The sequence below is a fragment of the Vulpes lagopus genome, chromosome 5, assembly GCF_018345385.1.
Source record: "Vulpes lagopus strain Blue_001 chromosome 5, ASM1834538v1, whole genome shotgun sequence".
NCBI classification, from domain to species: domain Eukaryota; kingdom Metazoa; phylum Chordata; class Mammalia; order Carnivora; family Canidae; genus Vulpes; species Vulpes lagopus.
Window position 1 is genome coordinate 18,833,981 of NC_054828.1, and position 18,616 is coordinate 18,852,596.

The window sequence follows — 18,616 nt, forward strand, 5'->3', positions numbered from 1 at the left end:
TAGACTCTTGATTATTGAGAACAAACTGATGGCTACCAGAAGAGGCGGGTGGGGAGATGGTTAAATAGGTGCTGAGGATTAAGGAGGGCACTTGTGATGAGCACTGGGGTGTTGAATCACTATATTGTATGCCTGAAACTAATATTACACTTTATGTTAACTAACTGGAATTTAAATAAAGACTTTTAATATTTTATTTCTGGGATGCCTGGGTGGCTCAGCGGTTTAGTGCCTGCCTTCGGCCCAGGGCATCATCCTCAAGTCCCAGGATCAAGCCCCACATCAGGCTCCCTGCATGGAGCCTGCTTCTCCTTCTGCTTATGTCTCTGCTTCCCTCTCTCTCTCTCTCTCTGTCTCTGTCTCTCATGAATAAATAAATAAAATCTTTTAAAAATAATAAAATAAAAATAAATAAAATTTTATTTTTATGCATTTATTTTTGGTGTAATTGTAAAGGAGATTGATTTCTTAATTTCTCTTTCTGCTGCTTCATTATTAGTGTAAAGGAATGCAACAGATTTTTGCGTATTGATTTTGTATCCTACAACTTTAATGAGTTTATTAGTTCTAATGGTTTTTTAAATGGAGACTTTAGTGTTTTCTCTATATAGTATTGTGTCATCTGCAAATAGTGACAGTTTTGTTTCTTTTCCAGTTTAGATGTCCTTTATTTATATATATATTTTTTCTTTATTTATATTTTTAACCAAATCTCTCTGGCTAGGACTTCCAATACTATGCCAAATCAAAGTAGTGAGACTGGACATCTTTGTCTTGTTTCTAATTTTAGAGGAAAAGCTTTCAGTTGTTTACCACTGAATATGAGGTTAGCTATGGGCTAGTCATATGTGGCCTTTATTATGTTGAGGTATGTTCCTGCCTATATCCACTTTGTTGAGAGTTTTTAATCACAAATGAAGGTTGAATTTTTTCACCTGGTTTTTCTGTATCTGTTGAGATGATCATATGTTTTTTATCCTTAATTGTGTCAATGTGGTGTATTACACTTACTGATATGCAGATGTTGAACCATCCTCACATCCCTGGAATAAACCCCACTTACTCATGGTGTAAGATCCTTTTAATGTATTGTTGAAATTCAGTTTGCTAATATTTTGCTGAGGATTTTTGCATTTATCTTCACTAGGGATATTGACCTTTGATTTTGTTTGTAGTATTCTTGTCTGGTCTTGGTATTAGAGTCGGCCTAATTTTGGCCTCATAAAATGTGTTTGGAAGAGTTTCCCCCTCTTGTATTTTTTGAAGAGTTTGGGAAGGATTGGTATTAATTCTTTTCTGAATGCATTATAGAACTACTGGTGAAGCCTGATTCAATCTCCTTTCTAGGTCAGATCTTCTATTTCATTATGATTCAGTTGTAGTAAGTTGTTTCTAGGAATTTTCCCACTTCTGGGTTGTCCAACTTCTTGGCATATAATTGTTCATAGTAGTCTTCTATGAGACTATGGTATCAATTGTAGCATCTCTTTCATTTCTGATTCTATTTATTTGAGTGCTCTCTCTTTTCTTCTTGGTGAGTATAGCTAAAGGTTTGTCACCTTTGTTTATCTTTTCAAAGAACCAGCTCTTAGGTGCATATGAAGGATTCAAGATGATGATATAGAAAATCCTGAATTCACATCCTCCCACAGACACTGAGTCTAAAGCTACATATGGAATAATTTCCTCTCAAAATATCTAAAGTGGCATGGTGGTGACTACACATTGGGCAAATGAGAAGAAAACCACATCAAAGCAGGTAGGAGAGCCTGGGATACAATCTCACCATAAACCACACCCTGGCACAGCAACCCACAATTGGCAGTGTACTCAAAGCCCACAGCTTCTCCCTGAGGCATGAAGGGTTCAAACCCTACATCAGTCACCCTGATTTTTAAGACATACACTCAAGGGACCCCTGGGTAGCTCAGCAGTTGAGCGTCTGCCTTGTCTCGGGTCCATGGTCCTGTGGTTCCAGGATCGAGTCCCACATCAGACTCCCTGCATGGAGCCTGTTTCTCCCTCTGCCTATGTCTCTGCCTCTCTCTCTGTGTGTCTCTCATGAATAAATAAATAAAATCTTAAAAAAAAAAGACATACACTTGAGAGACAAGCCCCCCAAACATCTAATTCTAAAAGCCAACAGAGCTCATATCCTGAGACCCACAAGAAGGTAGTGAATTGAAAAACAGCTCTTAAAGGGCCCATGCACTCAGACTCCCCACCCTAGGGCCTAGCTAAGGCACCCAGTTGTGTCCAGACTTAAAGTGAAGAAGGCCCACCTGCTTATACTGAAACCTCAGTTTGAGAGGCAGACATCTAATTACACACACACACACACACACACACACACACACACAGAGAGACATAGGAGCCTGCTGGAACATTTCAGGTACAGAACTGGCTGGCATCATTTTCACACTCTCCCTCTTCATACTCCAAAGCACCAGTACCTTCTAGAAGGGAGCCTTTGTATGTTTCTGCTGCTCCAGTTTTTGCAGCTCTACCTGAAAGATGCCTCTTGGTGCCTGGTTCTGCAGGCCACGGGGCCTTGTGGCTCCTCAGTGCTATACTTTTAAGAGCTTCTACCTGGGTATCTGGTTTCCGGTCAAACTGAATTTAGGTGCTGAGATTCTCCCCTTTGAGACACTGACAGGTCTTGGCACATTCTCATCTACTGGGAGCTATTAAAAATATAATAAGTTGCTTGGACAAGCACAAAGTTTTGAGTGACGACCAAGAGCCAGAGTAGTATTGAATGACAAGCTTCATCTCTTATAGGAGGTCCCTCCTTCAGGATTGGGAGAGTGGTGGTTTCATCTACTGTATAGAAACCAACACAGAGAAACAAGCAAAATGAAAAAATAGAGGGATATGTTCCAACTGAAAGAACTAGATAAAACCTCAGGAAAAAAGACTTCATGAAATGAAGATAACTTGCCTGATAAAGAGTTCAAAGTAATGGTCATAAATATGTTCACTGGACTGGAAAGAAGAATGGATGAACATGGTGAGAATTCATCAAAGAGATGGAAACTATAAGAAATACAAAATAGAAGTTACACAGCTAAAGAATACAATAATTAAAATGAGAAATACACTGAATGGGGTTCATGAAGCAGCTTAGATGAGGCAGAAGAAAGGATCAGTCAACAAGAAGGCAAGGCAGTGAAACTCACCCAATAAGAGCAGCAAAAGGAAAAAAAAGTATTTTAAAAAATGTGAAGATAGCCTAAGGTATTTATAGGATAACATCAACATAAGGGTTCTAGCAGGAGAAGACAGAGAAAAGGGGGCAGAAATCTTATTGGAAGAAATAGTGGCTTAAAACCTCCCTAACCTGGGGAAAGAAACACACATCTAGATTCAGAAACTCCAGGGAGCTCCAAACAAGAGGAACTCAAAGATACCTACATCAAGACACATTATAATTAAAATGCCAAAGTAAAGGACAAGGAGAGACTATCAAAAGAGCAAACAAGAATAAAACAACTTGTTACATACAGGAGAAATCCGTAAGACTATGGCAGATTTTTCAGCAGACATTTTTCAGGCCAGAAAAAATGGTATGATATACTCAAACTGCTGAAAGAGAAAACTTCCAAGAAAGAATACTTAGCCAAGTTATCATTCAGAATTGAGAGAGAGTTTTCCAGACAAGCAAAAGCTAAAGGAGTTCATCACCACTACATTGATCTTACAAGAAATGTAAAAGAGATTTCTTCAAGCTGAAAGAAGAAATGGTGCTAATTATTAGCAAGAACACATATGAATGAATAAATCACACAGGAAAAAAAATATTGCAAAGGTAGTGACTTAATTACTTATGAAGCTGGGATGGTTTCTGGGCGGCTCAGCTGGTTGAGAGCTCAGAGACTTCATTTCAGCTCAGGTCATGATCTCAGGTTCATGAGATTGAGCCCCATATCAGGCTTGAGATTCTCTCTCTCCCCCTGCCTCTCCTCCCCACTTATATACACTCTCTCTTTCTCAAAAACAAATAAATAAATAAAAATTAAAAAAAATAAAGTTAGGATGAAGAATCAAAGACAAAGGAGTAAAAAAACTATGATTACAATAATTAGTTGAGAGATACACAAGATCAAAAGATGTAAAATATCACATCAAATATATAAAATGAAGGAGAGGAGACTAAAAATGTTGAGCTTTAGGAATGGAATCAAACTTAAGTTGTTATCAATCTAAAATAGACTGTTACAGATGTTATTATATGTAAGCCTCATGGTAACCACAAAGGAAAATCTAAATACACAAAAGATACCGCTAAAGAAAGTCATGACATCAGAAAGGAAGAGAGCAAGAGAAGAAGAAAGGAACAGAGAAGAACTAAAAAACAGCTAGAAAAACAATGCACAAGATGGCAATAAGCACATATGTGTCGATAATTACTTTAAATGTAAATGGACCAATTCTCCAATCAAAAGACAGAGTGGCTGAGTTGATTAAAAAACACACTCATCTATATGCTGCCTACAGGAGACATCCTTTGGACGTATGGACACACATGAACTGAAGGTGAAGGATTGAAGAGAGAAACTCCATGCAAAGGGAAACCAAAAGAAAGCTGAGATAGCTATATTTCTATCAGACAAAACAGATGTTAAAACAAAAACTATATTAGGGCTCCCGGGTGGCTCAGTCAGCTAAGTATCTGACTTGTGCTCAGGTCATGATTTCAGGGTCCAGGGTTCGATCCCTGAGTAGGGGGCTCCATGCTCAGCAGGAGTCTGCTTGAGATTCTTTCCCTCTGTCCCTTCCCTGATTCGTGCTCACTCTCTCTCTCAAATAAATACGATCTTTAAAAAACACAAAAAAAGACTGTATTATGAGACAAAGAAGTGATCAATCTAACAAAAGGATATAACATTTGTAAATATCTCTGTCCCAAACAAAGGAGCACCTAAGTACATAAAGCAAATATTAACAGATGTAAAGGATGAAACAGACAGCAGTATAATAATGGGGGACCTACCAGACCATCTGAATCAATAAATGGATCACCCAGGCAGAAAAGCAATAAGGAAGCATCAACCTTAAATGACACAGACCATGTGGACCTACAGATATATACAGAACATTCCACCCCAAAGCAATAGAACACACATTTTCCTCAACTGCATATGGAACATTTTTTGAGGTAGATCACGTTAGGCCACAGAACAAATTTTAATAAGTTTAAGACCACTGAAATTATATCAAGCATCTTTTCTGACCACAAAGGTATAAAACTAGAAATTAATTACAGAGAAAACTGGAAAATTCACAATAATGTGGAGATTAAACAACATGCTACTGACTCACCAGTGAATCAAAGAATAAATCCAAAGGGAAATTAAAAAAAATAAAACAAAACAAAACAAATCTTGAGACAAAGTAAAACAGAAATGTAACATACTGAAATCAGTGGGATGCAGCAAAATCAGATCTAAAAGGGAAACTCATAGCAGTAAATGCCTACCTCAAGAGACAAAAGTCTCAAATAAACAACCAAACTTTACAGCTCAAGGAACTAGGAAAAGAAGAGCAAAGTCCACATTTAATAGAAAGGAGGAAATAACAAGACCAGAGTAAATGAAATAGAGACTGAAAAGACTATAAAAAAGATCAGTGAAACTAAGAGCTGATTGTTTGGTCCTAAAAGCAACCTACCCGAGCAGCATAGATAACTCATGTGAAGTGATGGTGATATTGAAGAACAAAGCAAATATCTCACAATTCATCTGCAATTCAAACTTTACTGTAGAATGCAGATAAGAGAGTACTTAACAACTGCAGTACATCAAAAACCACATTACATCTTCTAGAGTTCAAATTAAAGGTGCCTGTAGGCCTTTTATGCAGTGAACGCTTCTGGACTGGTTTAAGAAAATTACTAAAATTCCTTCTTGATGTTAGTAGGAGCTTTTAAAATGTAACCCTTCACAAGTTCTGTGTGGCCTTGGAGCCAATTATGAAGAGCTGATCTCCAGGAGAATTGACTATGTGTTAAGAATTCCTTTAATGTTATGAACAGCTCGTGTGGTCCTTATTGATGTCAAATAAAGCAGGAAGAGGAACAGTTACACAAGCATTTACATTTCTACACACACACTAGTAATAAACCCTACTCTTTTTTTTTAAAGATTTATTTATTTATTCATTCATGATAGACATAGAGAGAGAGAGAGAGAGAGAGGCAGAGACACAGGAGGAGGGAGAAGCAGGCTCCATGCCCGGAGCCCGACGTTGGACTAGATCCCAGGACCCCAGGATCGCACCCGGGCCAAAGGCAGGCGCCAAACCTCTGAGCCATCCACGGATCCTAAACCCTACTCTTTACATATGACATGAAGTCTAGAGGGTCCACATTCAAACCTGATGGTTCCCAAAGGGGAGAGCAGATACGGGATGGGGACGGGGATGAGAAAGTCTGGCTTCCCTTCTCCACACTCAGCATTTTAAGGAACAGTCACCTAATGGTTATTTGGGTTTAATTCAGGACGCGGCTGCTGCTCCCTCTTTTTTTTTTTTTTTTTAAGATTTTATTTATTTGAGAGAGAGAGAGAGAGCCCAAAGAAGGGGAGTGGCAGGCAAAGGAAGGAGGAGGAGTAGGCAGGCTCCTTGCTGAGCAAAGAATCCAGTGGGAGGGCGCTCAATCCCAGGACCTCCCCTCACCCCATCATGACCTGAGCCGAAGGCAGATGCTTAAATGACTGAGCCACCCAAGCACTATGAAAGCATTTTTAAACATTTTTAAAAAAGATTTTATTTATTCATAGAGACACACACACACAGAGAGAGAGAGAGAGAGAGAGAGAGGGAGAAGCAGGCTCCGTGCAGGAAGCCTGATCTGGACTGGATCCCTGGTGTCCAGGATCAAGCCCTGGACTGAAGGCAGCGCTAAACCGCTGAGCCACCCGGGCTGCCCATGCTCCCTCTCTTTAACGAAGGGGGAAAGTCATAGCAAAGACTGGAAATGCCAGGCTAGGGGCTCTGCACGCTGCAAGAATCACCCTCTCAATCACAGGGGTTCCTCTTGGTGGCACCTCCTGGGTCTCTGAGGACCAGGCAGGACCACCTGGGGGGCACCAACTGCTGTTCCCTGCACATGTTTTAACGTCTTCTGTCCTATTCCAAACACCACTGCCCCAGCGCTCCCTCTTCAGTGAGAATTCTGAAGTTCTAGGGAGCTCCTGATCCTAACTGAACACCTGTTTTTCTGCATTATTCTGGAGCTCTGACCCTTTCTTTCAGAGTACACAGTTTTAGAGACATGAAGATGTGTAACTGAGCCAAACTAAATTTATTTCTCACTCTTTCTTTATAAATCCAAGCTCCCACATGCGTAATTAGATTTGTGACTCAGCTCTGAAACATCTCCACCAGAGAGGGTCTTCCAAGTGCCAGGCTCCCAGAAACACCCCTGAATGCCTGTGCCAGCCCAAGTGCTGGCCGCTTTTGTTGGCAGACACATACCAAGAAATGGAGACCTGTACCTCCTCTCTTAATGCAGCAATTTGTATGTAGCTGGGTCCACCGTAAATATACAATACTGTTAGGGTGGTGTTGTTTTTTTTTTTAACTTATTGGTATTTCATTTAACTTTTCCCATGCATGTAGGAGTTGTTGAATTTATATGAATCTTTGCACAATACTTCCTCAAGTAAACCATCAAACTTTATGCTCTATTACACTTAGATATGTAACATGTTTCTAGGGATTTTTTTCTATTACAAATTATGTTGCCAGAAACACTTTTAACATATATTCCTTCTTTGAAGTTATTTACCTAGGCTAAATCTCCAGTCTAGAAAACTGTCTAGTCTAATATATTTCAAGGATAAAATAGAGCAGATGGGACGTTGTTAATAAGGAAAATTATTATAGATACATATTTAAATTACCAGACTGATAAAGCTAAAAATTGTACTTAAAAAGCATTAGAACTATTAATTCCAAAATTCCAAGTTTGAAAGTCAAGTGAGATATACTTTTCATAAAATCTAGATACATTAAAAAGATAATCTCACAAACCAGATAGCAAAAACATCCCTGATGTAATTAAAAATAGGCAGAGAGTGGCTCCTGGCTGGCTCAGTTGGCAGAGCATGTGACTCTTGATCTCAGGGTCCTGAGTTCTCAGCCCCATGTTAGGCGTAGAGATTACTTTCAGAAAAAATCTAAAACCCCCAAAGAGGGCAGCCCAGGTGGCTCAGCGGTTTAGCGCCACCGTCAGTCCAGGGCGTGATCCCGGAGACCTGGGATTGAGTCCCACGTCAGGCTCCCTGCATGGAGCCTGCTTCTCCCTCTGCCTGTGTCTCTGCCTCTGTGTGTGCGTCTCTATGAATAAATAAATAAAATCTTAAAAAAAAAAAAAACTCAACAACATCCTCGGTAAAAAACTAAAATTAAAATTTAAAAAAATAGGCAGAGGATCTGAACAGATATTTTTCTGAAGAAAATACACAGATGGCCAAGAGGTACATGAAAATGTGTTCAACATCACTAATCATCAGGGAAATTCAAATCAGGGCCACAATGAGATCTCACCTCACATCTGTTAGAATGTCTATTATCAAAAAATGCAATAAATAACAAATGTTGGCAAGGATGTGAAAGCAAAGGGAACCCTTGTGCATTTGTTGATGGGAATGTAAATTGGTGCAGCCACTGTAGAAAACAGTGGAGAGGATCCTCAAAAAGTTAGAATTACCGTATGATCCCTCAATTCCAACTTCTGGGTATCTATCCAAAGGACATGAAAATACTAACTTGAAAAATATCTGCACCCCCATGTCCAAAGCATTATTTACAGTGGACATGGAAACAACCTAAGTGCCAACTGATAGGTGGATAGAGATTGTGGTTGTGCGTGTGTGTGTGTGTGTGTGTGTGTGTATACATACACACAAAATATTATTCAGCCATAAAAAGAAGGAGATCTTGCCATTTGCAACAATATGGATGAATGATTTTGAGGGCTTTATACTAAATGAAATGTCAGAGAAATACAAATAAGACAAATATTGTGCAATCTTACATATACGAGGAATATTTTTTAAAAAAAGAACTCATAGATACAGAGGACAGACTGGTGGTTGTCAGAGATGGGATGTGGGAATAGGTGAAATGGGTGAGAGTGATCAAAAGGTAGAAACTTCCAATTATGAAATAAGTAAGTTCTGGGATTTTAATGTATAGCATGGCGGCTGTAGTTAAACAACACCATATTGTATATTTGAAAGTTGCTAAGAGAGTACATCTCAAAAGTTTGGTAATTATGTATGGTAATAGATGTTAAACAGGCGTGTTTATCATTTCATAATAGATACAAATATTAAATCATTATTTCATATACCTGAAACTAGTATATTATGCCAATCATATCTCAATAAAAAAGATAATCTTAAGAAATTGAAATGGATAAAATTAAGTAAAAAAATCAAATATGGGGACTGCCAAGGGAAGAGGGTAACAAATTCTTATAGAGATGTCATATTAAAAAAAAGCTAAATACATTTTAAGGGAATATAAAACTAGAGAGAAAAATGGTCTCCTGTATTCTGAAATCTAAATAAGCAAAATATATTAACATTGTTACTGTCCAAATGAGCCCAGAGAACTGAGTCCCACATCAGGTGTGAGCAGGCAAAGTGCACGTATAGTGCACGTATGACTCTTGGGGAGGGCATCCAGCAGGCTGCCAGCAAACCTGTTTCCTGGAGAAAAGAAGAGTGCAAGGCCCAGGAAGGGAAGGCTAGAGGGGACGGAGCAGGTGGCAAAATCAGTGAGAGACAAATGCAGAGAGGAAAAAGGCAAGTGAGCTTAGAGCAAACGACTAGACAATATCTGTCTCATAAACAGAATGAGTGCAAACTGCTGGTGAAGCAGGAAGTGCATGCATTATAGAGTAGCGATTAGAGGGTCCCTCCAGTCTATGATCTGAGTGAGGGGTTGGTGTGACAGGGGCTGGGCTGCCCAACGGTGCTAAGCTGACCTCCCTGTGCTCCTTCCGGATCCTCCAGGCAGACAGCACCCAAATCAGGTCCGGGTAGGAGGTTTACCTCATGAAAGGTCGGTTACCACTATGTGGCCAGGTGTACACTCACGGGTGCAGATCTAGCCTGGCTGTTTCCAGCCTTGAACTCCAGGGGGGCGTGGGGGACAGGGAGCCGTTTCTAGAACCTTGAAGCAGAAAGGCCACCATGAGAGGCCAGGACTCCACCCCACGGGGTAGCCCCACATGGAGGAAGCGGGGAAACCTATAACTCACCCCATTCATCTCTCTCCCTGACCTCCTGCCTCGTCCTCCATGGGCCCTGCCCAGGTAGCCCATTCAGGTCTGAGAACCTGGGTTACGGGGGTCGAGGTGGCCTGAAAGCTTAAAGGGAGAGCAACCAGCACGGAGCAGCCTGCCAAAGGGGAGGAGGAAGGTAGTTGAACCTTTTGTGCCAACTCATTTTGTCATACTCGTGATGCTGCTAAACGTTAACTAGTTATCTCCTCCAAGACTAGGGGCAGGTCAATTGAACCTGCTTCTCAGGTTAGGTTAAAAAGGCCTGGCATCCTCGGTGTGCCCCTCTATGCTAGGGTTGTGCTGGTGACCTGCAACAGGGAGGCAAGCACAGTGGTGGGACTCAAGCATTTGCTCTCACCTGTAACAGAAGTCTAGAGGAGCAGCCCGGGGTGTAACTGGCAGCAAATTAGGCTCCCACTGTGTTTATGCATAAAGTTTAGGGGGCCACCACCCAGGCAGGATGTTGGGTGCCCCTCGCCCCACCCCCCCCCCATGGTCCCAGTAGGTGTCCTGAAAGCCTGCAATTCATCACCAGAAGGAGTCACACAGCTATCCGAAAAAGCAGGGCAATCTGAGAAGTGGAGTCCTTTAAACCATTACCCTCCATCAACTCAGAATTTTCTTGGGAACGCAGAAGGGGGAATGGGTATGGGCTAATGGTGTCATCTTCTGTGTCACTGAAATTCCTCTACCCTGAGCTAGTTATTCATCAGAAATCCAATTCTACTTAACCTTTCAATTTACAAAACACGGTGGGGAATAGCCTACATCAGACACAAAGTCATCATCCTCAAAGCATGTTCCCCAAGAAAACAGGGCAGTTGTCCATAAAAAATGCAGTTAGAAAAAAAAATGCAGTTAGATGGCTGTTCAAACTTTCTGATGTATACAAGTCATCTTTCATCATTCAGTTGGTAAACAAGACACATCCAAATAAAGAAAAACTGCTTGGGGAGCTATAAAGTTTTGTTCTTTAATTTTTATACAATACTTAGGAGACTTATTTCTTTAAAGTACACGTAACACTTTAACAGCAATTTTTTAACAATAATTTAAAAAATGTATTTGGTTTCCAAACAGTGAAATGTCAGATCACAGCTTCATCCCCAGGAGTCAAGCACTGGTGGAGTGAATAGGGAAAAAACCTGGAGGTCTGAGCTCCCATCAGATTTTCTAGGAAGGAGACACTGAGGAGTAAACTATATCTACAAAATCATAATTCGGAGTCTCTGGGCATCAGGCCTCTGCAGAGGTTTTTGTTGGCAATATTCCGATTAGCTGCTTGAGAAGGAATGTTGTTCTCATTCTACAGACGGGGAAATTCCAGAAGCCTTTGCTGACAGGGAGTGGGGAAGTGCTGAAACACCTGGCCATGGAGCAAAGGTTTTTCAAATGAGGGAGTTTGGCTTGGCAGGCACACCTTCCATTGCTGTGCCGGCACCCAGGGGTGGCGTGCCTGGACTCACGGCTGCCTGGCTTTTGAAAGAAAATGAAAAAGGCCAAGTGGCCCTTCCCAGCTTCAGGATCTCCACCTCTGCCACCAGCAAGTCCTAGCTGGGCAGGGCTGGGAGATGTCCTCTGGCACACACTCGCCAAGAAGAAATCTGCTGGGACAGCTGCGGCCTGTTTACCTTGCTTCTCAGCCAAGACCATTACCTTGGAGGGAACTGGCCTCGACTTTCTGACGTTTTTATTATGCGTGGCTTTATCACTGGGTCCTAAGAAAAGAGGCTTCTTAAATATAACATCATTGCCACCAAAAACAAAAACAAAAACAAAACAAATATCTCCTTTGCAATGGTCTTTCCTCTATTTTGCTTTTTTATCAAGCTCTTCAGAATAGTAATGTACTCAGCATCTCAGAAGCTCATTTTTTCTCACCAAAGATATTCTGATTCAAGTCAGGTTATATATCAAATGCCTATTCTGTGCCTCAAGATATTACACAGCTAGCACACCTAACCTAGGTCTTCCAAAGTGCCTTCCCACCTGGTATTTTCTTCAACATTCACAAGTGAGGCCAGCATCACCATCCCTAACAGGTAAAGAAAGCCCAGGGAAATTCAGTGGCTGCAAGTCCACATAATTCAGGAGTGAGCTGGTGAATCAGTGGGGCCCTGGCAGGACACAGACAGCACAGCACAGTCGAGGTGGGTGTTTGGTGAAGGGACTGTTTACAGAGAGGAGTGAGGTCTGGAACTGACCGGGCAGGAAGGTAGCAGTTAGGAGCCACTGGCGCCTGAGGGTGCTGTGCCGAGCAGCCACTGGCAGGGCTGGGCCCTGGGCAAGGGGACCCGTGGGGAGGGGGTGCTGTCCCATCTCCTGATGATGCTCCCACTGGCCAGACTCAGCAGGAAATCCACTCAGCTCAGCTTCCCAGGCCCCGGGGAAGCTGGAAGATTCTGGCACAGCCAGTGAGACTGAGCCCTGATATCCTGGATCCAGTCTCTTTTTCATCAAGGCCAAAGGACTCTGGAGCGAGTGCGGGACGTTCGCCAGGCTCTGCAATCTCACACACACAGGGCCCAGCCCAGCCCCACCGTTTACAGGCTAAGTGGCCCTGGGGGGAGGTTGGATTTAACCCTTCCAAATCTTCCTCTCTTCATCTATGTGGTAGGACGGTACAAGTGTTGAACTTGGACATTGCGCTCACGATGGAAAGAGGTCACATGTAGAATACCAGGTAAGTGCTTAGCCAACAGGCACGCTCCGGTGGCTGATCTCACCTCCACCTCACCTCCCAGAACCCATAAGGCATCACTGGCAGTTCTTCCAGTTTGCTCTCCTCTCAGCTAGGTGCTACAGATTTGCTAGGAGATGCTTTTAGAGCTTTGCAAAAATACAAATAGATCTTGTGACGCAAACTACTACTTGGGCAAATTTTGTGTATTTGAAATCTGTGTCCTAACTTCCTCCACATACACCGAAAGCCTTCAGACTTGTGAAATGGAAAGGGGAGGTTGAATCCACAAAGAAATGAAACACAGGGTAAGGGCACCTGGGGCGCTCAAGTGGTTGAGCCTCCAACTCTCGGTTTCAGCTCAGGTCATGGTCTCAGAATCCTGAGCTAGAGCCATGTGTCGGGCTCCACAGTCAGCAGGGAGTCTGTTTGAGATTCTCTCCCTCTGCCCCACCCCCACCTCTGAAAATAAATAAATACATCTTAAAAAAAATATAGGCAAAAAAGGGAAGGGAACTGAGCACTACTGAATTCAGTATGGAGTTCTAGCTTGATGGCATCATTAAACAAAGAAAAGGCTCTTTCTTGACCAAGCTCCAACTGCACCACCCCAACCTCACATGTTTTAGCTCTCCAGATCTGTACCTGATTCACTGACTGCAGGGGACTGATGTTCCTTTAGATGCTCACCTCTCGGTCGGTGCCTGGTCAGGCCAGCTTAGGCGTTGAAGAACTTGGGGAATAGGGAGATTAGAAAGAGATGGCAAGAAAGGGAGAGGAGACCTGCGAAGAGAGGAATGCAAAGGGCATGTGGCATCAGAGGGGTAAGGAGGATGGCATGAGATGGGGGATGGGAGTGGACAGAGGAGGTTGGAGGAATGGGTTGGGGGCTTCAGATGGGTCCAGAATTGGGGGAAGACTTGAATAGGTAAAGACGAGAGAGAGAGAGAAATAAAGCACATGGCTTTGGCCAATAACACCTTTCCAGGAGCTTCTGCTGCTGAAGAATTCCCAACCTTTAAAACCCTTCACTGGCAGAGGAAAGATTTGAGACCAGTGTCCATCCAACAGAGGGATGCACACATTCTGCTGCTATCCTGTGGTCCTGTGATGTCTCTGTGTACTGGTTATAGTGGTGGCAGTGATGGGCTCGCTCCCATGCACTGTGCCACCTGCACAGCTCCTCACTATCCACAGTCCTGTGAAATAAACTATCATTTCTCTCCTTTTCTTAATTTATTTTTTTAAATTTTTATTTATTTATGATAGAGAAAGAGAGAGAGAGAGAGAGAGGCAGAGACATAGGCAGAGGGAGCAGCAGGCTCCATGCACCGGGAGCCCGATGTGGGATTCGATCCCGGGTCTCCAGGATCGCACCCTGGGCCAAAGGCAGGCGCCAAACCGCTGCGCCACCCAGGGATCCCCCTCCTTTTCTTAATTTAAATAAAACCTTTTGTGTGAATACAACACATATGCACAAAAGTGCCCACCATATAAATGCACAAGTTCATACATTATGGTAGAGTGAATGTTGCATAACTGCCTCCCACATCATGAAGTTGAACACTGCCAGCCCCCAGAAGGCCTCCACTCACAAACCTCTCCCCAACAGCACAAGACACCCTCTATTTTCTAGACAAACTGTGACTCAAAAATGTGGTTGCTCAGGTGGCACCTCGGGGGCTCACTTAGTTAAGTGTCCAACTCTTGATTTCAGTTCATAATCTCAGGGTCATGAGATCAATCCCCAAGTGGGGCTCTGTGCTCAGTCCTATTAAGATTCTCTCTTCTAAAAAAAAAAAAAAAAAGATTTCTCTCTTCCCTTTCTCCCCCTTGCCCCTCCCCTTGCTCATGCTTGCCGCCCCCAAATAAATAAATAAATAAATAAATAAATAAATAAATAAAATCTTTTAAAAAGAAAAAAAAGAAATGATACCCTGGAACACTGAAATGAGCCCTGAAAACTTGAAAAGGTCTCCAAGAACAGAAAAGGATAAAGAGAGGACAGAGAAATGAGAAAAAAAAAAAAAGTTATGAAAAAATAGAAATAAGACCTAAAATATATAAATATTTCAAAACAAAAACAAACTAAAAAAACTGCAACAGAATAAATAATCCAACATGATTTTTAAAAGTATTCTGAGATAAAAGATAAAGAAAGATGCAAATCTAAGTAATTACCATGTTACCAACAAAATAAAGGGGCCCTAGATACATTATGAGTAAATTTCTGGGTTTAAATGCACATGTACTACTTTTTTCCACTCCCTAAAGGAACAAAATTCAAGCTGCCCCAGCACTTCCTACTACTCTCCTAGCAATGTGACATTTTGTGTTGTCTCTCTCTTGTTAACGATCTTGTCAGAGATTTTCGTCTTTCAGAGCACTAGCTTTTAGTGTTGATCCTGTTTTATATCTTTGTTGCACTGCTTTTTTCTTTTTAATATTCCTTCTTTACACTTTATTTATATTCACTTTGTTGTTCTTGTTCCATCTTCTCTTGATGTTTGGTTCACATATTTTCAGCTTTTTTCCTTTCTGATAATTGAATCCCACATTTCTGTGTAAAAATGAGTTAGCTGCATAAGTTTGATAAGCAGCATATATATTATTGTTTAGTTTTAAGTATTTTTTTAATTTCTGATATGATTTTGTCTTTGACCCTTCTGTTATTTAAAAGAATGCTGTAAATGTATGAGTTTTTACATTACTTTTTGTTACTGACGTCTAATGATTATACTGTAAGTCAGAAAATGTGTTCTTTGATACTGATTCATTGAAATGTTAAGACTTGATTTATGGCCTGTAGGTGGTTAATTGTTGGAAATGTTCTATGTGCATATAAAGAGTGTATTTTGTTCAGCTAACATTCTATATATATTAAGATTATTGCCTTGTTCAAATCTTTCATATGCTTAGTCCTTTTTATGACATGATTTATTGATTACTGAAAGAGATGTATGAAAATCTCCACTTATGATAATGGACTTGTCTTACTCTAAGTCTTCAAACATTTTTACTATGCTTGTATTTTTAAGCATATATATATAAAATTGTGATATTCTCCTGAACTAAAATTTTTATCACTATATAATGACCTATTTCTGATTTTTAAATATCATTGACATTTTGTATTTTAGAGTTGTACCACCTTTTTGTTGGATAGGTCTTTCACTCTTTCTGTGTCTTTATGTTTTTAGAATGGTTCTTGAAAACAATTTATAGCTGATTTTTAAAATCCATTCCAATAATCATTGCCTCAACTGTGAGTTTAATCCATTTATATTGATTATGAGTACTGATATAATTATATAACTTCTATCTTATTTGGTAGATATTTCCTTTATTCATGCTTATTTTTTTTCTTGCCTTCATTGGTAGAGTCCTCTACCTCTTCTGTTAGTTTAGAAATTAATGTTTTTAATCTTTTGCTTTTTTCTAGAAGTTTTAACATCATGTTTAATTTAAAAGTCTGAGTTACCTTGCTTAAACAACATGGTACCTTAAAACATTTTAACTCTAATTCTAGTTACCCCTCATTCCTGAGTCACTGTCCTTGTCCTGGATTTAAGTTTTTTTTCTAACCAAACTATGGCTAATTCATAGAATGGTTTTATTCATATTTTCATCATTCTCTTTGTTATGTCTTTGCACCTCAACTTCCTGAGACCATTTTGCTTCTTCCTAAAGTACATCCTTTAGAAATTCTCTTAAATGTAGTTTATTGGTAGTAAGAATTTAATTTGGTTTCCCTGAAATATTTTTATCTTGTCACTGTTTCTGAAAGATATTTTGATGAGTAGGCAAACTCTAGACAGCCATTGTTTTTCAGTACATTGAAAATATTCCACCATTTATTGGACCATTTTTACACAGAAATGTGGGATTGAATCATCAGAAAGAAAGGCTGAAAATATGTTGTTGAAAGTCATTTTCAATCTATGTTGTCCCTTTGAAATTAATCTGCCTAACCTCTGGCTGCTTTTAAATCTCTACTGTCTTTGGTGTTCTTGGTGTTCATTTTCTACCATAAGCTTTGCACACTGGCAGTATCGTAGCCAATGAGGTTTATCCGAGGCGCAATTATTGATAATTGAAAACATTTTCTATTAATATGTTTTTAGATATGAGTATCTTTTTATTTATCTTGCTTTTAACCTGTTTGGATTCTTGAACTGGGATTCGTATTTTTCACCAGTTCTCAATAACTTATTCTGTCATTATTTTTTCATGTGTTATCTCTGCCCCATTCTTCTTCTGGAACCCATTTACATATATGTTAGATCTCCTTATGCTTTATCCTTCATGTAATACATACTCTTAGACTTTTCGTTTCTCTATGGGCATTCTGTGTAATTTCTACAACCATTTTTCTTTTAAATCATATCTTGAATTTCTCATTTCACTATTTTCACTAGTAGAAGTTACTTTCCAAAACTTTTCAAGACAATTATTAATCTTCTGTTTCATTTTATTTCTAATTATATCTTGTTTCTTTAAAACCACTGAACATAATTTATGTTGTATTATTGTATCTTAGTTGTGAGTCTATTCTGTTGTTTGTAATTTCTGGTCTCACTTGTGCGTGTTCATTGTGAACTCATGTTCCTTGGCACCTTATCTGAGGAAACTTCTAAGGTCTGGGATGCTTCTCACAAGCTCCTGAGAGTAACCAGTCTGGGACTTATTTCAACCAGATTCTCTGCTTAACTGTTTTGACTGTCAACACAGTGTGAATTCAAGCCCCATGTCCATGTAAATGTGGACCATTCTAAGTAATCACTTCATCTGATCTTTTTATTCTCCTTTCCCAAAGTTATGCTTCCTCAGTGAACTTCTTTATTCCTCATCTGAAGCATGTTTATACTGCTTCATAGTAAATTTGTTACTGATTTCATATTCCTTTAGGCACATTGTAATAAGTTTTATCAGAGCTGTAAACTGAATTATAACATTTTTAGGCATTTATTAAAATAACGATATGACTTTCTTCCTTTAAAAATACAGTAAAATATACTTTTAAAAAATTTATTTAAATTCAATTTCATTAATATATACTGTATTATTGATTTCAGAGGTAGAATTAGGGATAAAATATATTTTTCTTACCAGAAGGCCAACCTTTCTAGAATGCATGCTAGTGTACTTGCTCATGGATTGTTCTGGTGATAAATGATTGGTATTGATTTGCTCATAATTCTTTAGACTTTTGAATCTATTTAATTCTTTCCAACTTCCTTTGACACTTTTGGTACTGGGTTCATGCTAACTGTATAAAATGAATTAGGATACTTTTTTTTTTTTTTTTTAGGATGCTTTTTCTACACTCTGGGACAGTTCACATGCATTTAATAAGTATTTCTTCCTTGAAATGTTAAATACAATTTATCTGTAAAACACCTGGACTTGATGTCATTTTTATTTTATTTAATTTTTTAAAGATTTTATATATTTATTCATGAGAGACAGAGAGGGGCAGAGACATAGAGAGAGAGAAGCAGGCTTCCTGTGGGAAGCTCGATATGGGACTCCATCCCAGACCCCCGATCATACCCTGAGCCAAAGGCAGATGTCTTTGGTGCCTCTTGATGTCATTTTTAAAAAGAATTCTTCCAAAATTTTATCAAAGACTTCACTGA

At 39.9% G+C, this 18,616-nt stretch overlaps 1 pseudogene; it reads left to right on the forward strand.

Moving 5' to 3' along the window:
- Positions 1 to 17,009: 17,009 nt before the first annotated feature.
- LOC121492321 lies at positions 17,010 to 17,130 on the forward strand (annotated as a pseudogene).
- Positions 17,131 to 18,616: the final 1,486 nt, after the last annotated feature.